Source organism: Ixodes scapularis, unplaced genomic scaffold (genome assembly GCF_016920785.2).
Source record: "Ixodes scapularis isolate PalLabHiFi unplaced genomic scaffold, ASM1692078v2 PGA_scaffold12__126_contigs__length_90152505, whole genome shotgun sequence".
Lineage (NCBI taxonomy): Eukaryota > Metazoa > Arthropoda > Arachnida > Ixodida > Ixodidae > Ixodes > Ixodes scapularis.
This window is the reverse complement of record NW_024609838.1, coordinates 21,640,227-21,652,663: the sequence shown is the minus strand read 5'-3', so window position 1 is coordinate 21,652,663 and position 12,437 is coordinate 21,640,227.

Sequence of the window (12,437 nt, the reverse complement as noted above, 5' to 3'; positions counted from 1 at the left end):
TTGGATTAAGGCCACGGTCCCACTGAATGTGGCAGTTTAGGTACTTTTTGGCAGGTCATTACTCACCTCCTTTTAAATACTGTTTTGTGGGATTGATGTCATTCGAAAGGCAATGCAATCCTCTTTTATTTGATATTATGTTTGTGTTGGTTTTTACTGTTAATGCGCGTTTGTAGCGTTGCGAATATGATGGCGCGGACCCTCACTTGCTCCGCTAGTTCATGTTTTATGGACGATCCATTAAAGATAGCACGGTTCCAATATAACAGTTTTGTTAAGATGATGTCGGAGCAGAATGTAACGATACACTTTTTTGGTATTTGCACTACTTTGTTTTTTTCATCCCTCCAAATATTGCCCTAAAATTGACATTTTTCAGCACAAATATGTTTTTAATGACAAGCGCTAGGGCAATGAAATTAGCTACAGATGTAGTGCTTATAATTAGGGGTGTCGCGAACTTTTGTCGAACCAGATTTTTTGGTCGAACTTCCGGGGTTCGACTGAGTCGAACCGGTTCGACGAACCTTCGAACTTTTCACCAGATTCGACCGGTTCGACTTTATGGACAGTGTGGCCAGACCTTAATACAAGCATGCCTAGGTTTGGAGAATTTTTTTTTATGCAAGGGGTTATTTTATTTTGTGAACAGCTGCAATTAAAAGAAACTAATTCTAATCACTGAATAAGTTATTAACTTAATGTATAGTAATGTATTGACTAAAATAGACAATCAGCGCTGCACTTAATTCATCTTTTAGCCATTACCATCCAATCCGAAGCCAACTGGCCAGCCTGTCGCGCATGCGCACACGAGTCGAACCTCAATACAAGGTTCGTCGAACTTTCCACTAAAAGTTCGAAAAAGTCGAACCTGGTCGAACTCGAACCGCGGCCGGTTCGCGACACCCCTACTAATAATTGGTAATATGCAGAAAAATATTTAATGTTGTGTCTAATGTTTTTGTTTAGATATTTAATATCAAACGTAGCACTTTTTTGTGCTTCTAGTCATGGTACTTCAAATGCCGCTGAGGAAATAATTAAACTATGATAAAATCATTTATAACATTTAGAGCTACAATGGTTGCCCAAAAGGTGGACGATGGCTTTTTTTCATTTTCATAGTCATAACCACTGATCTCTATGACAATTGCTGGATCGCGCTTCCCCGCTTGTTCGCTGCAGCGCAAGTGAAGCCACCGGGCTTCACTCGCTTGGGATACGATTTGCCGTTTTTGCTAGCCTTTGCTGCGGTTTTCCAGCGTGCTGACGACACGTTTTCTACTCGTTCGTCGTCATTCGCCGAAGAAGTTTTTTGAAGACTCTGTGTATTGTTGAGACTTGCCGTTGTGAACACGTGGAAAAGTTTACGAAAGTGCAGTGTCGCAGGAAAAAGGCACAACGCGTCGAAAGGAAGGGCTGGCGGCGTGTTCAAAGGATCCTTGTCACGCCGAAGTGCCGTGTCTCTGTGCCTTCGCACGCTTGGATACCGACCAAGAACCGACGCCGTGTGTATGTGTTCAGCGAGTGCAATGTGCGTGAAGCTGTTCGTGCCTCTGGATCAGCGTCTTTTCCTCTCGCGGTTTAGGAACGAGCTTAATCCAGCGTCCACTAGCGACGGAAGATGGGGAGAAGGTACGTCTTTTTTTCGTCCTTAGACGATTTACACAATACCGTGCACAACAGCTCCTCATCACTGATCAGTGCTGGCTTATTATCAACCTACTTAATTGCACTTGACGTTTGAGCGCGGCTCGCCTAATTGTAATTGGTCAACAGATTGCACACGACCATATCGGCCGCGCTTCAAAGATTTTCATTCTCGCCGTCTTGTACTTTTGCTTTCGAAAACCCCCCTGGCTCCACAACGTTGCCCTATTCGTGCTCCCACGGAATCTATTAGAGTAGATTTGGGACATAGCCATGGTTAATATAGTACATAAGAACACGTACAGATCTCCCCCTTTTATTGATAGCAACTCACCGGAACAGCTGGACGATCCAGAACTCCGTGGCCGATATATATAAATGATCTAAAGGCATCTACGCGCGACACACGTTCAGAACTTTGGCGCGGCGTCAATTCTTGACCGGTATCCAAGCGTGCGAAGGCACAAAGATGCATCACTCGGCGTGCCAAGGAAGCTTTGATCACGCCGCGACACGGGCGACACGTTTTCGACGAGTTGTACCTTTTGATACGGCTTCACGCACATTGCACTCGCTAAACACATTCACACGGCGTCGGTTCTTGGTCCGTATCCAAGCGCGCGAAGGCACAGAGACACGGCACTTCGGCGTGCCAAGGATGCTTTGAACACGCCGCCAGCCCTTCCTTTCGACGCGTTGTGCCTTTTTCCTGCGACACTGCACTTTCGTAAACTTTTCCACGTGTTCACAACGGCAAGTCTCAACAATACACAGAGTCTTCAAAAAACTTCTTCGGCGAATGACGACGAACGAGTAGAAAACGTGTCGTCAGCACGCTGGAAAACCGCAGCAAAGGCTAGCAAAAACGGCAAATCGTATCCCAAGCGAGTGAGGCCCGGTGGCTTCACTTGCGGGAGCGGCAAGCGCGATCCAGCAATTGTCATTGAGATCAGTGGTCATAACGCTCTAGGAGCCCTTCAAACTTACCTGTTTTTGACGCATATCTTTTTTGGACATCAAACAGATTTATTGGCATCTAATAACATTTATTTTTTGGAATAGATATACATTGCGATGTATTAAATTTTCACAATGATCTTGCTTTGGTTTCTTAATAGGTGTAGAGCTTAGCTAATTTTAAAAACAATTAAAAACTGTTTGGGTGTTTTGTTGCGCTACCTGGCGGATGGCAGACAAACTGCTGATTTCTAGTGTTCAGAAAATTTCTGAGGTCGGCGTTGGCGTCTCTATCATCATCAATCTCCGTGTTTTTTTACCTTCACATTTAAAAAATATATTGGAAGATTTACTATCGATAAATAAATGGTTTGAGTACTGGGTCAGGTTAATTAGGGAGGCTCAAGTGAGGGTGGGTGCAACTGCTAGATCGGCGATCGCGGGACATGGACGCCATTTAATTGCTAAATTTTGCTGGGAGTCTATGGGGCAAAGGGTCGTTTTCTTTCCTAACTCGGGTCATAAAAGCCCATTAAGGTGCTTGAAAAATTTACACAAGGTATAAATGATTACTTTTCCATAGCCACCAGTTTTGTTGCGATAGGTTAAGTATTTTTTTAACGCGAAAAATGGTAAATTCCGCCATCTTGGACGTTGCTGCTTGTCTGGCAACTTTGCTTTCTCTGCTCGACGTTTGCAATTCTCGGAGCGAGAAGGAAGCGAGAGAGGCTGCGCCAAGGCGCTCGTTGCTTGCAATGGGAGGCGAGAGGAGGAAAGGCGCATGGAGCAACCGAGTTGCAACAGAGCGGGCGCCTGCTCTCGTGCAGGCAACACTGGTGCATATCCTTTCTCGAATCCTCTCCCTCAGGCGCCGCCATTAAATTGCAAACGCTCTCCAGGTTTTGAGTTGCGCGTTGCGCCCACCCTCACTACAGCCTCCCTAAGGTTAATAAATCTAAGACAAATAATTACACACGCTAGCGTGATATAATGTGTTCATTATTCGATACGATTGAAATCAATAAACAATAAAGACGAAGAGGAAAATAATACGCCCGAGTTCAGCTCATGCCAAGAGTCACTAAATGAGCTTTAGAGTATCGGCACCCCGTTCCCCAAAATTGTTTTGGGCGCCGCCATTTTGGGTCTTGTTCAGAGCAAACGCAACTGCCGATCGTCATGATCCAAAAGTACGACTTCCTCAGCATTAGATGCGGTGCTAGGAAACTGATGCAATATTTCAATGCTCTGTCGCGGGTTGTTTAAACATTTGTGGGGGACGGAAAAGCGTTTCCTGTGATTTTAGATAAAGCTTCAGGTAACTGGCAACCATGATTTTAAGCCACAATATGTCCAAGTGTCGTTACTCTGTATCGTAGCTAATTTACTGGCAGATGCGGGAACAATGAGGAAGAGGCAGGTCTCAAAAGGTAGTGGCTTGTGGAATCCACGGGGCTTACGTCATGGCCCCTCCAGGTATTACAAGCCTCTTGAACAAGAGCATGAATAGTGTCCATAAATAAGCTACGCGTCAGAGTAGGACACTTGGCCATATTGTGGCTTAAAATCATGGTTGCCAGTTATTTGAAGCTTTATCTGAAATCACAAGAAACGCTTTTCCGTCCTCCACTTTAAACAGTGTGCGACAAAGCAAAGCAACATCATGAGCTTCCTAACACCGAATCTAATGCACACTTTTGAATCATGACGATCGGCAGTTGCGCCTGCTCTGCACAATCACCAGAATGGCGGCGTTCACAACACTTGTCGGGGAAGAGAGTACCGATACTCTAAGCGCAGCTAATTTATTTTCTCTATACTCCGTTTCACCTTATGTTGTACCGCAGACAAGGCTAGAAGCGCGAGCTCATAGCGTTGGGAGCTACTCTGAACGCACGAGAGCTTGTGCCGCCTTGATGTGCCCTAGAGCAAGGAGCTCGCGCTTGTAGCCTTTTCTGCGGTACATCATAAGGTGAAACAAAGTATAGTTCCCGCGAAACTCCTTTTCCCTGACTGAAACTGAAAGTAAATATGAATAATACAGCATTATTATAGCTTATTTAGTTATAACCAACTACACATAATGAGAGGAGGAAGCGGCCGGGTAGGAGAAACGCGGGTTTTGTGTGCGACCGTTCTAACCGTCTCAAAAGAGAGAATGCGAGAGCTTGCGCTGGTTTAAAAAAAGGCATCCAAAGAAAACAGGCGGCACGCCGTGCTCTTTGTTATTATGCGTCTAATTGCAAATTGTTGTGTGTATGTTTATACAGCCGGAAGTTAGTCCGCCTTAGTGGGCGTCTGACTCTCAGCTGTAGATGAGCAATTTAGCCAGTGCGGTACAACCGCAAACCTGGGGTCTTTAACGTGCACCACGCAGTAGTGATACACGACCGCACGCCGGTAGGATGCTCTTCCAGATCAAAACGGGCAGGGGCGGGGTGGCTTCTGCAGCGCGAGCTTTCGCTCCAAGTGCTCCGAGCTGGTGTGCTCTAGACCATGCACTCGGCCACAGACTCCCCCCCCCTCTCTCTCTTGTGCGTCTAATCTATATAGAGATATAAGTATATGAAGATCGACGATGGACGTCGATCGTCTCGAGGTAATGTAACGTAATAACCTTATATAAATAATAAACTTGTTGAAGGACTGAACGACTCAATTTTTCAATTCTTGGATTGTAATATAGCGGTAGCCTATTGTACTTACTGTTGATGAAGAGCAATATGAGGTGACGAGGTAATGATTAAATGATGAGGCTCTATAAGGACGACGACATTAGTGGGTGTCGAACCACAACGTACAGTGCCAGACTTGTTTCAAGTATCGTGTACCCAAAGACTTTCTTCACCCGCAACAGAATATGGTAGAATCAATGAGGATGCTGCTTTACAACTGTATGTGGAACAGGAAAACTGCACTGTGCAGAAGTGCGGCTTATTTGTTAATATGAGGGACGGATTTCTAGCAGCATTCCCTGATTGACTACTTGGAACAAATGGCCTCGTTGACGTAAAGTGTCCCCGTTCCAAAAGATTCTTGAAGAATAATTAAACCGCAAATAAGTATGAGGCGAAAAATAAGAAAAAGAAGCCTTGTGTGAAAGGTTCAAATCACCACCATAGCTTCTACTATCAAATACAAGGGCAGTTACACAATACACAAAGAGAGTTTTGTGATTTAGTTATATTTACACTCAAGGGCATTGATATCCAACGTATTCAGAGAGATGACACGTTCTGGTTAACCAACGTAGAGCTTTTTCTACTCAAGTTTTACATGGAAGGCCCGACTTCCGCTGAAATTCCTTACGTAGACGAGTTGTCCGACCGAATAAACTGCAATTACTCTCGATCTGGGAATCTCTCGATGTTCGTTTGTAAGCCATAGTATCATGAGATCAAAGGGTGTGTCTCTTCGTCCGCCGAATATTGCTCCGGCGGGTGTTTTTACCGTGTAAGATGAGACCGTCGCGTGCTGCCGGAACAACAACCTGGCGATTCTTCACTGAACTGCTGCTTCCGTAAACTTCAAAAAGGCTTTTTTTTGTTTTTTTTGTTTCGCACACTATCTGTTCTGCATGCCCGTTAGTTGCAGCATGGTGTGATGCTCTCATGTGATGCCTGATGCCGGTTTTTTTCTTCAAAAACTTGTTTATTTTGTTTGAAGCAAGATTTGGCGCGTTATCAGAGAAAAGTATTTTCGGTAGGGCAAAAGTAGGTAAACGAGACCGTAGAACGTCATTGAAGTGTTTGGACGTCGTGGCAGGCATTGCGTAAACTTCCAGCCGCTTAGAGTGCGCATCGCCCATGACTCCGCAGATGCGGATACGTTTCGCCACCCACCGATTGAATAGTGGATCGTTTTCAGTTATGTTCATGATGGCGTTGGACTCAAGGAAGACTTCGAGTCTTTCTAGAAAGTTAGCCTAGGTGCCAGGACTTTTGTCGAAAGCGATAAATGTTCGAAACGTCGACAACGTCGGTAGCCACGTGTTGTGCTTGACAGGGGACACTTACCATTCGCTGAGAAGAAACTTGCTTGTTCGTCTGCCACGAGTCGTCCGATATCAGGTCATCACCGCAACACCATCTCCTGACAAAACTGGTCTTCATTTGCCGTATGTCCATAGTTAGCAATCACGTGAACTCATAAATTCCCGAACGCTCATAACTTGCCGTCGCTAAACGCCGTTCATTCATAGCGTCTTCATTGCAAATAAACGTCTTCCTATTTCTTCTGATGGTTTTCATCATATTCCTCCTAAGCTGTACTTACAACATTATGTGTGTCGGTACTTCCGAAAATATTGCAACGGCGTTTGTTTTCTGGGAACTATATAATGTAACAACCTTTACAACATCTTCCGGACCCCGTGAAACACAATATTTCGAGACATAATTTTAGTCGTCAATAAAATGGTGAGGTAAATCGCGAAGCAGTTTACTTGACGTCCGCTTCTACTGGTGTCTTGGAAGATTGAGTCAACTGAGCGTGCATTCCTGCAGAAGAAATTTTCATTGATAGAATATTGACACGTCAATCAACATTTGATTCCTTCTTGATAAGGTTTATTGCTAAAGCCCGTTACAACCGCGGCGAGATGTTTTGGTGGCGCCCTCTTATGGTTCCCCCTTGTGACGTCATTACCTTGCGAACAACAAGTTCGATGGTGTTTGTAAATAGCATGATGGAAGCCTGAAATCATTGCGCTCTCAAAGGAACACTGCCAACACCGTCGAAATTAAAGTTCTTTCATTCCTCTTATTTCCGTCGATGGTATACCCTTTCCGACGTCATAGTCAGCTTTTGTGCCAATCGTGGAACGCCGACCACAGCGACGCTTTCGGTGGCGCACGTCGCCAATATCAGAACAATTCATACCCAGCCTGACATTCTCGCGTACATGCGTTTGCTGGGCCACGCTACTTGAGCCAGCTGAGCACAGCTTGCAGCGGCGCGAGCAAGGCCACGAGGGGAACGTGATGGTGCTCGAGCCATCCCACCGTGAACCAATGTTTCGGCCACCCCAAGGGTGCGTGTCGCCATCTATTGGTTGAACTAACGCCTTGTTCAAGATGGCTGCCGTGGGAAACGCGCTTCAGGTGCCTGAAGCGCGTTTCCGACCGACGTGTTTGGCGCCTTACCTCCTCCATACACCAAAACAAAAGTGAGCTCGAAGCGGTAACGCATAACGTTACAGAAGCCTACGTATCTGGTCTGAGTGTCATGCTAAAGAGGACCCCGTAGGTGTGACGTCACCACTCCAAACAAACCGTTGCTAGGGGCGTTGTCAAGCATGATAACAAGGCTCCATATTCCGCTCCGAAAAAACGATCGGTCAAAAAAACAGACGCGGAGTTTTAACGTTTAAAAATAATAGATAAATGAAGCCTAGATTTCACACTTACCATGACAGAAGTTTGCCGAGAATCGGCTGTTTTTGAAATATTTGCCACAGCAAATGTTTCAGGCCTAAAAAAACTCATCAGATTTATAAAAACGAATTGTATTTGCACGCGATACGAGATACTGTCTGACGAAAATCATCACACGTATGGAGATCTGCTTAAAATACAGCGCGAAAAGCATCTGTTTACAACATATCAAAGCAGCCTCGGGCCCTCTTTCTGATTTTGCTGTTAACATGCATTGTAATGAAAATAATATTTTGACTCTAACATGAGCGGTTCAAGACCCCAAACTTCGTTTTTCAGGCTCGCAATATGGATGTGTGCTTCGCACCTGCCTTGCAAACCTCAAACGGAGAAAAAACTATACCGATTCCTAAGCTTTAAGTAAGACACCAATCGTGCATGACCGAGAGGGAACGCTTCTCCATGCCTTTAGAATATCCGAGTTCACTCTTAGCCCCGAGTTTAAAAATTAAGGAGGCTAGAATTACCTTGCCTAGTCAGTCTCGCCCTAGCTCACTAACAAACATTCTAGGTCATATGCTCGAGATGCCGAGTGTAGCTAGATAAGTAATCGAGCGCGGCTTTGTCTTGTCACAGCCAGCTGCCACGCCGACGCATCGCCGCTCACTGCTGCCGCCGTCGACGCAGATTCTTTCGTTTGTTTCTAGGCACAAGTTTAGCCAATTAAATCTCCATTTTCTGTTTTACGCTTGTCGATCCGTTTCCATTTGCGACCATATAATAATAATAATAATAATACGCCACTGCACACACATATATATATATGTATATGTGTGTATGTGCAGTGGCGTAGCGAGGATTTTATTTCGGGGGGGGGGGGGGGGGGGAGGGTCACCGGCATTATTACCCCTCCCCCCCCCCCCCCCCCAATGACGAAGCAGGGTAAACTCGGCGGTATGGGCGCTCACGCAAATATTAGGGAGGCGCTGTTAAGGTAAAACGGGTAAAGCTGCATTGTCATTTTTCAAAACGGAGCAGGCTCCATTAACAGGGATGCGGGTGTGGTGGCTCAAGGTTCTACTGTCGTCGTGGTTGCGGTCCGATCAACTGTAAGAGTTTCCTCACAGCACACAACTCCCTCCGCTTTTTGAGGTGCCACTGCATTACCAACGCGTGCCGGCCAGACAAAACAAAAGAATAGCTATACTGTCATAAACAATTAAACAGCAACACACACACAAAAAATACTTGAAAAATTAGATCAAGCGTTCATGCACAACCACTTGGTAATATTCCAAGCGGTCATTAAAATGGCCGAGAGCGGAAGTTGAAATTTAGATGCCGCGAGTAATAAGTCGGTAACGTCACCACTCTAACAATCCCACTGGAAGCGCGAAAGAGTATTTTAAGCCTTCCGTGTTCCTTCCTTTCATGGATTACCTGATCACACATTTAGATGGGAGATTTAAAAAGCACCGGCGTGCGTTGCAATTACTTTTGTCACTTCTGCCTGCAGAGATCTTGGAAAGCGGGGCAGGTCTCGGCGCTGAAGAGTTTTTGTAGCTCTATTCAGGTCTGGTTTCCGTTTCTGAACTTCCATGTGACCTACTCAAACGGGCTGCCAAATGCAAGAGGCAGAAACGTGAAACACCTGTCACGTGTGCGCTACAGGCTGTCGCCCTCTCTTCGGAGACCCTATTCCCAAACGTCTATCGTCTCCTCAAGATCCTAGCGACTCTGCCCGTAACAAAAGTGGAAGCTGAGAGCTCGTTCTCTTCATTACAACGGTTGAAAACATCCCTGAGAGCGTCCACCACGAATGAGCAACTGCTCGGTCTAGGGCTTTTGAATGTTCACCGTTACATTAAAGTTCAAGTGGAGGACGTACTATATATTCTTAAAGGCCCGTTCACACTCTTGCGACCGAGTACGACTGAGAGAGACGAGATCTCTTACAACTTCTTAAATGTTTCTAGAATGAGGGAACACACTCTGAACACACTGACATTGTGGCGCCATCTATGCGGTGACCCTAGAACTGCATTTCACAAAAGCGAAGGTTTTGCGGGATTTCCGAGGTCAAATGTGCGTAATACCCACAGAAAGGCTCGTTTATAACATTGACAAAAGTTTTTCGAGCCAAAAAAGAAAGGATATTGCGCGAGAAATAAAAAAAAAATATGCCGGACCGCCGAGTTTACACTGCTTCCCAATAGATGGCGCCAGTGTGTTCTCTGGTTTAAGAAGTTTTAAGGAACCCAGGTTTAAGAGGTCGCAAGCAGTCGCAAGAGTGTGAACGGGCCTTTACCGTGAACGCTGGGGCCTGTTCACACTCTTGCGACGGAGTAAAACCGAAAGAAATCAAACCGGTTTTTAAGCCTCTTGCAATGTCTTGGGACCAGCTCCGCTGCAGCGCATCGGGTCCTAAGACGTCGCAAGAGGCTTAAAAACCGGTCTCGTCTCTCTCGGTCTTACTCGATCGCATATTTGTGAACGGGCCACGTGTAGCCGCTTGGAATAAATGAAATGATCAAGAGAACCTGTAAATTGCTTTCTGAAATAACTAGTCACAGTTACTTTTTTTTATTCGTGGTAATTTACGGCGTACTAAAGAACGCTACTACTTCAAGGTGTTCAAGTCAGCAGAGGGGTGTACGGATGTCACGTGGAAGGAGTTAAATTATCTTTTAAATCGAAGCCGTTCATCTATTTCAATTAACGAAATAGTGCGTAACGGTGTTTAACTAACCGAATGTTCTTTGGCGAACGCTTTTAACGAGCATTTTGTTAATATTGGAAGCAAGATTGATACTGTAAAGTCTTGTGTTCTTGATGATGATAGAAACAGCAGCTCGATCTTTTTAGATCCGGTTGTAAAAGCTGAGGTCGTTCTTATGATTTTAGAACTCAAGAATAATGGAGCTTGTGACGTGGATGATTTACAAATAAAACCTGTTAAGTATGTTGTTCATTTATTAGCGTCAGTGCTAACGCATATATTTATTCTTTTTTTGGTGACTGGCGTTTTTCCTAAACGAATGCAGATAGCCGAAGTGTCAGTACTACGCAAAAAGGGTAGTGTAAGTGATATGTGTAATTACAGACCGATTTTCAACATTGCCAGTATTTTCTAAAGCACTTCAAAAGGTACTTCATACACGTCTAACTAATTTTTCTAAAAAGCATAACTTGATAACTGCTTTGTAGTTCGGTTTTCTAAAGCATAAATCTACCGAGACTACCCTTCTCGTCCAGAAAGAATTCATCTTGCAAAATCTTGAAGGAGAAAAATTTTTTTGGAGCATTCATAGACTTCACTAAGGTGCTTGATTGCCTCAATCATAAACTTTTACTAGCAAAATTGGATACATATGGGGTTTGAAGGCATGCTTTGCAGTTACTGAAGTCTTACCTAAATCATCGAATCCTATAAGTTTATATTGATGGATATTCGTCAAGTTCGAAGCGTATTCTTACTGGTGTTCCACAGGGATGTATACGAGGTCCTTTCCTTTTCAATATTTACGTGAATGAAATTGTGAATATTAACACTCGTGCAACATTTAAAAACTATCCCGACGACATAAGTTTGCTTTTTTCAGCTGAAAATATCGACGTGCTATTTAACATGGCAAATCAGGCGTTATCTGCATTAGAAATTTGTAGTCGTATTAATTCACAACAAATCAAATTTGAAAAAAAAACAAAAGCAGTGTTTTTTCGTTCAAAACATAAGCTAGTCACGATTACAAGAGATATCGTTTTGAACTCCACGAAAATATAGATTGTAAAATCTTTCAAGCACCTAAGAGTCAATGTCAACTACCTTATTTCTAAGCTGAAACACGCAGTAGGTGTGATAAACCGCCGCCGGTACATGTTACCAGCAAATGTGAGATTATAAATATACAATTTGTTATTTTAGTCCCACATAAACTATCATAACTTAGCCTGGGGTACAACAACGTAAACAAATATTAAAAAAATACACTTACACAAATAGAAGACGTTCCATTTGATTTTCACAGAGCTAGTTTATTTAAGAAGTTTCGCGTTATCAATATACATGCTCTATTTAGCTACAGACTTGTCACTAGTCTAAAACTAGAACAAATTAGGTGTACAAACTTTTTGATAAACTTTGGACAGCTCTCTGAAAATATTCACGCGTGTTCTACTCTTCGCGCGGAATGTTGAAAGGTGGTCACTGTATGAACGAACTATGGCACAGAAATGCTTAAACATACTATCCCCAAAATACTAAACCTATTTGAAGATAAAAGATTGGAATTCGGTACATTGTCTATTAAAGAAATTCGACTACTTTTCTCCACAAATGAATCTCAGTGTGAACTTAACTTTTGGGGTCTCGTAACTTGTCTGCAAACAGGTCACCTTCCTGTTATGGCCGATGATAAAATATATTATGTCCGAAACACGCTTTTTTTAAAT